This window comes from Bactrocera dorsalis, chromosome 2 (assembly GCF_023373825.1).
Source record: "Bactrocera dorsalis isolate Fly_Bdor chromosome 2, ASM2337382v1, whole genome shotgun sequence".
Classification (NCBI taxonomy): domain Eukaryota; kingdom Metazoa; phylum Arthropoda; class Insecta; order Diptera; family Tephritidae; genus Bactrocera; species Bactrocera dorsalis.
The window spans coordinates 78,363,533-78,375,376 of record NC_064304.1 but is presented as its reverse complement, the minus strand read 5'-3'; positions in this window follow the sequence as shown (position 1 = coordinate 78,375,376).

The window sequence follows — 11,844 nt, the reverse complement described above, 5'->3', positions numbered from 1 at the left end:
AGGAATGGTGAGTTGTGTTGTGGATAGGGATGGCAAATTATTTTTTTTAATCGATTAAATAATCAAATGATTTATTGCAAGATGTAAAAAAATAATTGCAATTAATGTAAAAAATCGATTAATCGATTAATTCCAATGTTTTTAAATAATACTAAATTGCATAAAGACCACCACCAAGTTTCAGCGGCGAATCTTGTGTTATAATGCTTTATCACAGAGTCCCAGACATATTCTAAAAGAGAAAATGGCCTATATTTGAAGTTAAGTGGCACAATGACATAAAATTTTTCCAAACATGTACAGCAATCTTAAAGTAAAAGAATTGCCTCTTGCTTGAAAGACTACGTTTTGCAACTTTGCGTAAAAATAAAACCAATAAAATATAGGAGACTATATTCTTATTTCAAACATTCACATTATGTTGGTATATACACAAAAACAAAAACGGAAATAAAATTCAAATATCGTATTAAAAATTTATTTTTCTTAGCATAAATGAAAATATGTTCATTGAAGTCAAGAAAATTTATTCTCCGTTCAACCAAGTTTGAAGAAAAAGCAATTTCGATAAAAGTTTTGTTGTCAAACGATTGCGTTTTTCGGTCGTAGTTGCACCCGCTTTTAAGAAAAGCCGCTCAGCTGGTACTGAGGTACCAAGTAGACGACAATACTTTTTTGAAAGTCCGTACAGTTTTGGGTAAACGGTTTTCATTTCTTCCCAAGCATCAATAGTGTTTCGACTTAGTTCTAATAACTCACAATTCAAATAAAAGCTCAATTCATCTTGTGGAGATTTAAAATCGTTGTCCTTATTCCTTCTTTTGTGCACTGGAGTTTTGTGAGGAGCCCAGAGGTCAAACTCATTCTCTACCGATTCCACTGACGACTCGCTGCCCGTTTCCATAGTATCATCTGCAACTGTTGTTTCAGTACGTAAAATAACTGGGGACAACGCTAATGGGTCTTTGAAATGAATTTTTTAGCTTTAGTGTCATTAATTATAAATTTGTTTTGTAATGTATTTTAATATACCTTCAACAAAGTCAAAAGGTAGATTATCCTTGATAACCATTTCCACTATTCCATGCTGTATCTTTTGCTTCAATTTTAAATGCTGCAACATATTTGATGTGTTATTAGAAAATTTTAAATTTTTGCAGCAAAGTTGACATTTAACGTAATAGTCGACTAGTTAGAAAAGGTGTTTCGATGCAATTAAATCGTAAATTGAATGAAAATAATCGATTAATTTAATCAAATGATTAATCGTTGCCATCCCTAGTTGTGGGGTTCTCAGCTGTGGTGAACTAAGCTGTCTTATTAGGGTGGGCCAGTTTTTCGGGATAGTGTGGGTGGAAGCTTAACTCATTTAAACTTACATGTAGCAAAGGTAAACGAATGAATTTTACTTTAAGAAAAATGTTTCATCTAAATCAAATCCGTGATTTCAATGAATTGAAACTTTGAAAGATTTGCCAAGCGTAATCAAAGCGTAATTGCAAACGCGTTGAAGCGCGAAATTTATTTTAAGGCCTCAGGATTTTCGGAAAAGACATGATAAGAGTACGGAGTACGGAGTACGGAGTAGTTCCCACGTTATTTCCGTTCCCTTAGAAATCTTAATATACAAACACTAAAGTGTGACTTGAGAAAGATTTCTTGCCCATATTTTCGAATCATTTGGTGGTCAAGACTTTCCACAAAAGTCGTATTTAGAAGCCATTTCCTAATCAAGTCTTGCTCATGCAAATGAATTATATCACTCTATTTTACAAACCGACCAAACTTAGTAAATCCTTACTGTTTTGCAATCAACTCCGTGCGCTTTTTATGATATGAGTGGAATGGTAAAAATACGATATCCCTTCCATTCACTATGAAAAATGGTTTATTTTCTGCCACTCCTACAACCCGGACAAAATGCACAAAAGTTGACCTTTGCTTGGTCGTCTGAAGTTGGGTCACAATTAAAAAAACAAATTGCTTTAATACGTTTCCTTTGTATGATTTTTGTCCAAAAAAAAACTGATGGTTGAGACCAAGGCTCCCCAACTATGCCTTGAACAATTAGTGTTAAACCACTAGAAGCAATTCTACAAGTAGGACTTTCATTCTTTTAATCCTCCAGGTCTAAAATTAAATCACTATAAGTATCATACTGTAAATGAGTCTTCAGAGTAATTTCATCGCAGCTAATTGTCACATCTTTTGGGCCATTCGTAAAGCAATGACTTCAGAGTAGAATTCTCAAACTATGCCAGACCATCAATAGTATACCCAACTCTTTTTTTACAAGGTGGATACGTTCTTCTGAAATCCATCTAAAAAAAACGTGTAAAAAAGAGGCGTTTCCTATAGAAAAAAGGGGGATACGTTCCATGTCATCTGAAAACCGTGTAAGATTAAATAAAGAACTATGTATATTTACTTCGAAAAACCGTGTTAAAAATATTGAAAACTATAAAATTTCAGATATGCATAGAAATTGTATGTTCATATGGCATTTTATTGAGCATTACAATTTAAACTACTTAATTCACACAGGTGAAAAATTGGTAGATTAAGCAAAAAACAAAAGAAATCTGTTAATCCAGAACTAAGAACAGAAAAATTAGAATAGAAATAAGGAAAAAATATTTACATTGCTACATAATTATTCGGCGCTACTTGATAACAAGCGCAATTGTTTGCGACGAACTGGACTAAAGTCGGTATCATCGCGGTATCATCCATTTCAGCAATGTAAATATCATGCGAACAAAATGTGTAGGAAAGAGTTATCGAATAAGGGGATTTCCCAGTTACTATGTACTATGTATGTTCATTTCAGCAATGGTGCTAAGTGTGGTAGAAATAAACATAATTACAAGACAGTGATTTAAAACCGCAGAAGATAACATTTTTTTACAAAAAAAAAAATTTCAACCGTGTCACTTCAAATCCGTGTAAAAAGAAACCGTGTAAAAAAAGACTTGGGTGTATTTAAAATAATTTTTCTTTCTTATTTTCATATTCATTTTCATACGTTCGATATTGAGTAATACCTACGTGTTAGTGAAATTTTCTTAAATACCTTTTATTTTTACATCTTGGCAACATTGTTTATTAATGTCAAAGTGATGTGCTGAACACATAGAGAGCAACAGACTTGAAGCGACATCTGTCAAATGTTAAAACACGCACGTTCTTATGTACACAATTATTTAGACGGCTGCACGACTGCATGACAACAGGCTCTCAGTTGCCGCTCTCGCTAAATTAAAAATATTTCTATTAAACCGAGTAAAGTAAAGAGGAGTGATGCCACTTATGTGTAAACTTATTCAAAGCTCTAACAAACCCAGTGCCGGATTAAGCTAGCGCGGGGCCTGTAGCAAATTCTGTCAAGAGGCCCTTAGTTTGCTACAAGTTCTCAAGTTTAGGGTATTAAATAAAACAAAATTGTTACAAATAAAGTTTTCTGTATTTATTATGGGCAAATTTAGATATAATATTTTCAATATCGACTTCTTTAAGCAAGTCACGCTCTATATTTTACAAAGTGAGATGATTAAGACGTTCATTGCCCATAGTGTTCCTTAATTATTTTTTAATATATTTTAATGTAGAAAAAGAACGTTTGCCACTGCAGTTAATGATCGTGAGAAATAAGTAAATTCGCAAAGCAATTTCTAAGTTTGGGAATAATAAATAAATATAAGATAATTAATAAAAGTTTATAATACTGTTCTTCCAGAGGCTCCTGTTTCTTGCTGTCAATAACAGTAGCCACATCTGTTTTCAGCAGCTCTGCGAACTGCACTAATTCGTCGCCTAGGCTGTTCCCCAAATATTCTTCGTAAGCACTGACCATACTAAAGGATTTTTCCAAAATCTCCTCAGTTGTAAGAGATTTTAGCTGTCGAAATATTTCAAAAACACTAGTAATTTTATGATATGCTTGCATATGTTTAGTTAAGACAGACAGTACGTTATCAATAATAATAATAAACACCTCAAATTCGAAACGTTGTCCAGGTGTTTGATTTTCAACAAAGTCGTCGAGTGTAGTGCAGCCACTGAAATGGTCGTACTTTGTATTTCGCTTGATTCGTCGTGATGTCTGTTGCTGGTATTCTTCGCAATTCGCATTTCTAACTTATTCATTGTTGAAAGCAGTCCGTAAGCTTTATTACGGCATTTCGCTTTTTGATTCACGTTATTGAAAATGTCTTCCAATACTTGCTTAATAGTGATAAAACACATAAAAGTGCATTCGTAGCATCAGTTCTGGCTGACCACCTAGTGTCCGATAACCGTTTCAAAATCGAAATTTTTGAAGTAGAATCTTTAAGTGCATTCGTAAGACGACCCCATCGATAGGTAGAAGCGGAAAAAATTTATAAAGGTTTTCAATGAAATCGAAGAAAAGTAATGCTTCTGTACAGCAGTCTACAGCGCACTTAGCATCCAAATTTAATGAATGTGCAAGACAGAGAATGTATTATGCATGTAAGCCGATGTATTTCCCACTGTTGCTGGCATTATAATAGTTTTGCCCAGGAAGAAGAAATCTAGTAAACTTTGAGCGAGTTGTTCATCAATGTGACCTACCATGTCCAAGAACTTAAAAAATCTTTCCACTGGTCCCGATGGCAGAATATAGCGTACTATCAGAGTCAGTTGGTGCACATGCGATATATCTGGAGTAGAATCCAATGAAACTGAGTAGTATTTGCATTTCTTAATTTCGCAAATAAGTTGATCCAGTATGCTTGATGAAATTAGATGAATAAATTCCTCACAAGTTGTTTTTGATAAATATGTCCCTTTCCTTTATTAGAATGACTTTGAATATGTTGAGCGTAAAAGCGTCAAATTGGGCTATTAATTCTAACAAGCCTAAATAGTTTCCATTGTAATATTCAACGAAATTACATGTCGACGAAAACAAAAAAATGTGTAATGAATAACTTTTTGTTTATAATATGAATAGTTCATTTTCAAATTACCCGCCTTTTTACTTGAGACTCCGAAATACCTTGCTCTTAAGGCTAATTAATTAAAAATTTCTACCCTGTTAAGAGGTCAGCGTCCGCTTGGAAAAAGAAATAACTAGATAGAAAATTTTAATTTCTATGTTTTATGATATAAAATAATAATAAAATTAAACTTTTTTTTGATATAAAAAATAATGGATATTAATAAAAAAAAAATAAAAATCTGGACGCTTGAAGGGTAAAAATGTACCTGGTATAGATACTAGTCTAGATATATCGATTATAATATTATATTTATAATTAAACATTAGATCATTAAAGTTAAGAAGTTCGTAAAATGCCTACTTATTTTTACGATTTAATGTGATGAAATCGCGTTTTATATTTTCAGGTGGAAGGTGGAAGTGAAGCATAGCCTAAGCGCTTTGCGTTTAAAGCATGGATATTTTACGCTCCATCTAAATTTATATTTTTTTAATTACGGCCAGTTGGAGCGCGGGGCCCGTAGCATGTGCTACGTGGCTAATCCGGCACTGAACAAACCTGACGTTATTTTACAAAGAGAAGCATAAAATAACACTGTTATGTCATTTGTAATAACAATTAATAATTTACATAAAATAAAAAAAATTTACCTACTTAGCTATTTTTTGCAAAAAAAATTTCACTTTGAAAAAAATATTAAAATTTCATTGAAGCGAAAGGTATTAGTATAACAACAACGAAATTGTGTACATACAAAATGGACAGTTGCGTTGTTTGGTGTTTGGGTTTAATATGTCGCTGACGTCTTACTCACTGTACTTCATTGTCAAACTATGATCGCCAAAGTAATCGGAATCGTGCCTTCGTTAGCAGCAAACTGAAACTTTTGTGGAATCGTCCGAAGAGACGTGTTACTGTTTGGCGTCCGACCAAGATATTGATGGAAAAAATATACAAAGCGAAAGAATAACATTTCTAAAGTTTGGAAGTAATTAAACAAGTCCGATAATAAAAAATTTGCCAAATGTGTACAGTGTTGTAAAGAATATAAGACAAGCGGGATCTTCTTGACCATCCAAATCTAAAGAAGGATGAAGAAGGAGGCATTTCGCAAAATACGTGCCAATTTAGCCTAAGGTAACTTCAAATTAAAGAAAGCAAGTGAGCAGATAATTTAATTATTATTCAATCAGGTCGGCGAATTCTTATTTTAAACGAGCCATACAATATGAAGAACATTCGAAAAGAAAAGCGGACATTTATTCCGCATTGGTTGGATTGGTTGTCCACGATTTTCAGCCAAGTATTGGGTTTCGGCATCTGGATAAAATTTTAGATCCTGTTGGCAATCCATGCATGTGAAGCTCTAAATTGAAGAAACATGGCAACCCATGCATGTGAAGCTATGTTATATCAATGTTGGTAAACATTGGATGATGCAATAACTAGTTTGAATTTCATAAGCAAAATACAATATTCATGCATGTTACAAAACTCCGTTAGGATGTTAAGTTTATATATTATGTTAAGTGCTACGTTTGAATTTCTTGTATTTTATTCGATTATTCGTTTTATGACGCCGGTGTGACAAGACCTGAAGGAAAGAAGAAAATTAATAGGAAGATTAAAATTAAAACTAAAGTGGTATTCTTTATTGTGGTTGTGCGGGATTATAAAATGTATATCTTGTGTTATTGTTTTCTGTGCGCCATTGCTGAAATAAGAGTGTAGAAGATTGAGGCAGGTTATACTGCTTACTGTTGCTGGAAAGGATTGGATGTTGCTGCTGTTGCTGGACGAGATTGGTGGTTGCTGCTGTTGATGCGACAAGTGTGCAGATTAAGTATCGATATATTTAAAACATCTTAAATATGTTTTACCCAGTCATCAATCATTTAAGTTCTTTTCATTGACAACCATTTCAATTTGGGCTCTGCGTTTCTACACACAAACAAATTGGAAGATGTAGCCTCTCATAAAGCAGAAAATGTCGCGAATTCTATAAGAAATGTACTCTTAGAGTAGGACATAACAAATAAAGAGTATGTATTGTATTATTACAGATAATGAATATATTATGATAAAAGCGTGCGAATTATTGCGAGAAAACATTTCTCATGTTATGCACATAAAATCACTTTGATTGAAAATAATTTTTTTCCTAAAAATTAAATTTTTTTTTTTTTAATTCATAAAAAAGCCAGCAACACTGGTTCTGTAATGTTCACATAAAACATGCATTGTCATTATACTTCTTCTCTTTCTCATACTGGTTCTGTGATTTTTGTCATTCAACAAGTGCCGACGAACGCGAACAGTAAAAGTAATTTTTCTCAAATTTTTTAAAAGTGAACAAAAACAAATATGGAACTGTGCAAGTCAGATATAAATAGGTTTTGCTACTGCTGTGGTCAATATGTCTCAACATATAAAAAAAGGGAAAATTTCAGTACTGATTTTGTTCAAACATACGAGATGTACTTCAACCAAAATATTACAGTGAATGAAAATTGGGTACCAAATATAGTGTGTAAAAGCTGCTACAACCGTCTAATGGATTGGAAAAATAGAAGACGTGAAAGTATACCATTCGGTATCCCAATGACTTGGACTAATCCTGGCGAAGGTCACAATCCATTGAATTGCTATGCATGTGCGAATAAAGAAGCCGCAAAGGATAAGAAAATCGTATAATTACGTTGGTGTTGCAAATGCCGCAAAACCATTGCCTCATTCGGACCACATTCCTGTGCCAAAAGCTTCTAGCTCAGATATTTTCTCTTTTACGACTGCAGCGACAAATCATGCACGTGATGATCCCCCATATGAGCCATCAGTAATTTTAATAAATCAAAATAAGCTTGATTCAATTGTTGCCAAGTTGGTATTAACACAGCATAAATCGGAAGAGCTTCCATTTTGAAATCAAACAATTTGTTGCACCCGGTGTGAAAGTCACTGCTTATCGAAGTCGTCAGGCAACACTCCAAAGTTTATTCCTTGTGAATGATGAAAAAACTTCTGCATATTGCCCGGATGTACGAAAATTGATGAACGCAATGGAAATAAAATATGAAGCAGATGACTGGAGATTATTTATTGACAGTTCAAAACTGAGCTTGAAGGCGGTTTTGCTGCATAAGACCAATAAAAATCCTTCAGTTCCAATCGCCTATAGTACAGAAACGAAAGAAACATATGATGCACTGGAAAATATTTTAAAAATGGTTAACTACGCCAAACATACGTATGTGGCGCATATGCTGCGATTTTGAGGTCTTCAAAGCGGCTATATAAAATAGATGTGCTTTTTGTGCGGTTGGGACACACGATTTTCCGGTGACCAATATGCATGCCACGGATGGAAACTCAGAGAGCACAGCAGGTTACAAGCGGCCAATATTATTCGTGAGCCTCTAGTGCCGAAGGAGAAGATATATATAGAAGATATATTGATTGTTAAGAATTTAGTCAAAACTGTCGCCAAAAGAGATGAAGTTTTCTTGTTTTTGAAACTAATTTACCCGAGACTCAGCGAAAGTAAAATTAAAGAAGGTAAGTTATAATATCACATTTATTTCCCATGGTTTTCCATCTTAACAAATTATTTTTTTCCAATCAGGCGTACTAAATGGTCCAGATATACGAAAGCTGATTAAAAGTGACGCATTCAACAATATTTTGATTGACGCTGAATTGAATGCATGGCAGGCAATCAAAGAAGTAATAGAAGGCTTGTTGGGAAAGCATCGTTCTAACAACTACGATGTTTCTGTCGCAAGGATGTTAAGAGCATTTTCGGAAATTGGTGTCCACATGTCCTTGAAAATCCATTATTTACATCATCATCTGGACTACTTCAGCAAACAATTGGCTACCGAATCTGATGAACAAGGTGAACGCTATCATCAAGTTGCTATGCCATTTGGAATGAGGTAGTACTGATTTTTTATTTTTTCAAACTCATTTTAATAAAACAAAAACTTACAGATATATGTAGAGGCAAAAAGTCGCTGAGTGCATAAATGCGGAAATTTGCTGGTGGAGCAAGCTTGTGTGGCAAGACAGGGATGATCTTGATGATAAAGAATTTTTAGGAGATGGAGAAGGGCCAACAGTGGAGTCACACATTAGGATTATGTGTGGTTCAGAAACTGATGATAGCGATGAATGCGATGCCACTAGTCCCGAACAACCACCATCGAAAAAGTCTAGGCAATATTTATTAAAATAAATAAATAAAATAAAAATTATAAAAATGTTTACTTTATTTTTTTAGTAGTTTATGGCCAGAAGTCTGGAGTTATTGGGGAAAATTTATAAAAAAGGCGATAAATGACACTTTTTTGAATAAAAACAAATAGAAATTGAAATTCTTAATTTTTCTAAATTTGTTTCATCAAAATCGGACAAGTGGTTCGCGAGTTATGTTAAACTACGTTTTTGCCAAAATGTTAAAACTAAACGAAAAAACATCAAGATAAGGAAAAAATTTAAAAGGTCATAAAAAAACTGACACTTACGAACGCCAAACCTTTTGAGGGTTTTATTATACTGACCTAGTACCATCACCCTGACTTGGAATTTCTCACCCCCCAGACAATAATCCCAAAAATGTTCCACAGTGTAATTTTAAGAAAATGGAAAGGAATAGTAACATATTTTAAAAATAACACGATAGCGAATGAGAAATTTAAACTGGCGCAAAACAGGACTTATCGATGGAATATTACTTATTTTATAATTGAGCGTATAAAAACTACCAAAGATGCAATGGCACAGGTGCTTTCGGAAACTAAAAAAAGCTCCCGTACCATTTGCAGCAGATGAAATATCCGTTTGTCTGAGATACTAAGTTTGTTAGAAATATTTCAAGAAGCAACAGAAAAGGAAAAACTATAATAAGTGTTTGAGTTTTACAAACTAATTTAAATAAGTCTGTGAAAATATCGCTGATGATTCCTTTGAGCTATGGCTTAAAGCAAAATTTGAACAATAATTAAATCTACTTAAAAACTAGACAGGCTCAAGCAAGTGATTGAGCTGTTTTGATGATACGTTGCTCCTTAGTACGCAGGCTATCTCTTCTTTTAAGGCCTGTTTGATCGCAGGAATGTACCAAAGCATTAGCCAAGGGTTTGGGTGATCTCGGAGTTTAGATATATATTTAATTCTGCTGTCTTCTACTTCTTTCTTTACCATAAGAGTAGCAAGGTCTTTATGGATATTTTCGTTACGCATGTACCATGGCGAATACGTAATTGTTCGAAGTATTGTATTTTCGATTGGAATCTTTGTCTTATATCAATATTAGTTGCACAGGTCGTACCCCACAGTGGAATGTCATACATCCAAATCGACATTTTGACCGCATTATATAAAAGCACCTTGTTGTTTAGGCTAAGTTTAGAGTTTTTATTTAAAAGCCAATTTAAATTTGCAGCTCTAATCTTCATACATGTTATTTTACTGGAGATGTGTTTTCTACACATGAGCCTTCTATCTAGGTGAATGCCAAGATATGTTACTTCGTTCGCTTGGGGCAGTAAAATATTGTTTATTTATACTGACGGGCACATTTTTGGTCTAAGCGAAAATGTAACATGCTTACACTTCTGTTCATTCACATTTATACGCCAGTTTGCTAGCCTTTCTTCGACAGAACTTAAATGCTCCGCTAATATTCTTGATGCTAAAATGTGGCAGTTGTTACGGCACACTATAGCTGTGTCATCCGCAAAAGTTGAAGTTAATACATTGTTAGCTGTTGGAAGATCTGCTGTATATATGATGTATAGAGTTGGGCCTAAAACGCTGCCCTATGGTACATCAGCCCTTATCTGTCTTTCATTACATATGAAATCTCCTACTTTCACCATAAATTGTCTATTGTTTAAATAAGACTCCAATGTTTTATACAATTCTAAAGTTAGAATTTTTTAAATCTTATATAAAAGGAACGTGGAGGAAAGGAGACATCTTTGATAGTAATACTTTTTCAAATACTTTAGAAAGACAGGGTAGAAGACTGATTGATATGTATGAAGACGGCTGTGTTAATTCTTTTCGAGGTTTATCTGCGACCTTTTCCAAGAAATTGGATAGTATCCGACACTAATAATTGCATGAAGAGCAAAGAAAGCATTTTTGGGGAAACATTATAACTACAATCCAATAATTTCAGAAGACTTTTCCAATTCTCTATTAGTGATTTTTCTGGGACCAAGCGGCTTATAGTTTGGTGTTGCTAAGGCAGCTGCGCTGGTTATTATTTCAGTGACTTATCTTATGCTTTCGTCAATATCTCTTCCTGTATTTATTTTGTACTCAATATTAATGTGGCTGCTTAATAATTTTTTAAATTTTAGCCAATTCGTTTTATAAGAAGTTAGACCCACTTTTGGATTACCGAATATGGATTATTCACATAACTTTATTAGTACAGGAGAGTGATCAGAAGATAGATCAGTACATTTATCGCTGTTATGTGCGATTTATCTATATTTTTGATAACACAAAATCTTATAAATCTGGTATTTTGCTACGATCACTAGGCCAATATGTCGGCTTACCAGGAGATATTATGTCAATTTATTGTGCCTATTAATAATAGTGTGATACAATTGTCGTCCTTTCGGATTAATTAGTCGTGAGCCCCAATACGTGTGTTTTGCATTGTAATCTCCTCCTGCTGAAAATATATGGCCTAGTGTTCCAAAAAAGTCTTTAAATTGGATGTTTGTAATTTTAAACCGAGGTGGGCAGTATATGGCCATCAAGTTTAAGTCCCCGCAGCGATTTTTTATAGTTATTGTTGTAGCTTGTAATTGCGTTGTGGCATAAGATTTTAATGCGTGGTGATTTAATCGTTTTCTAACCA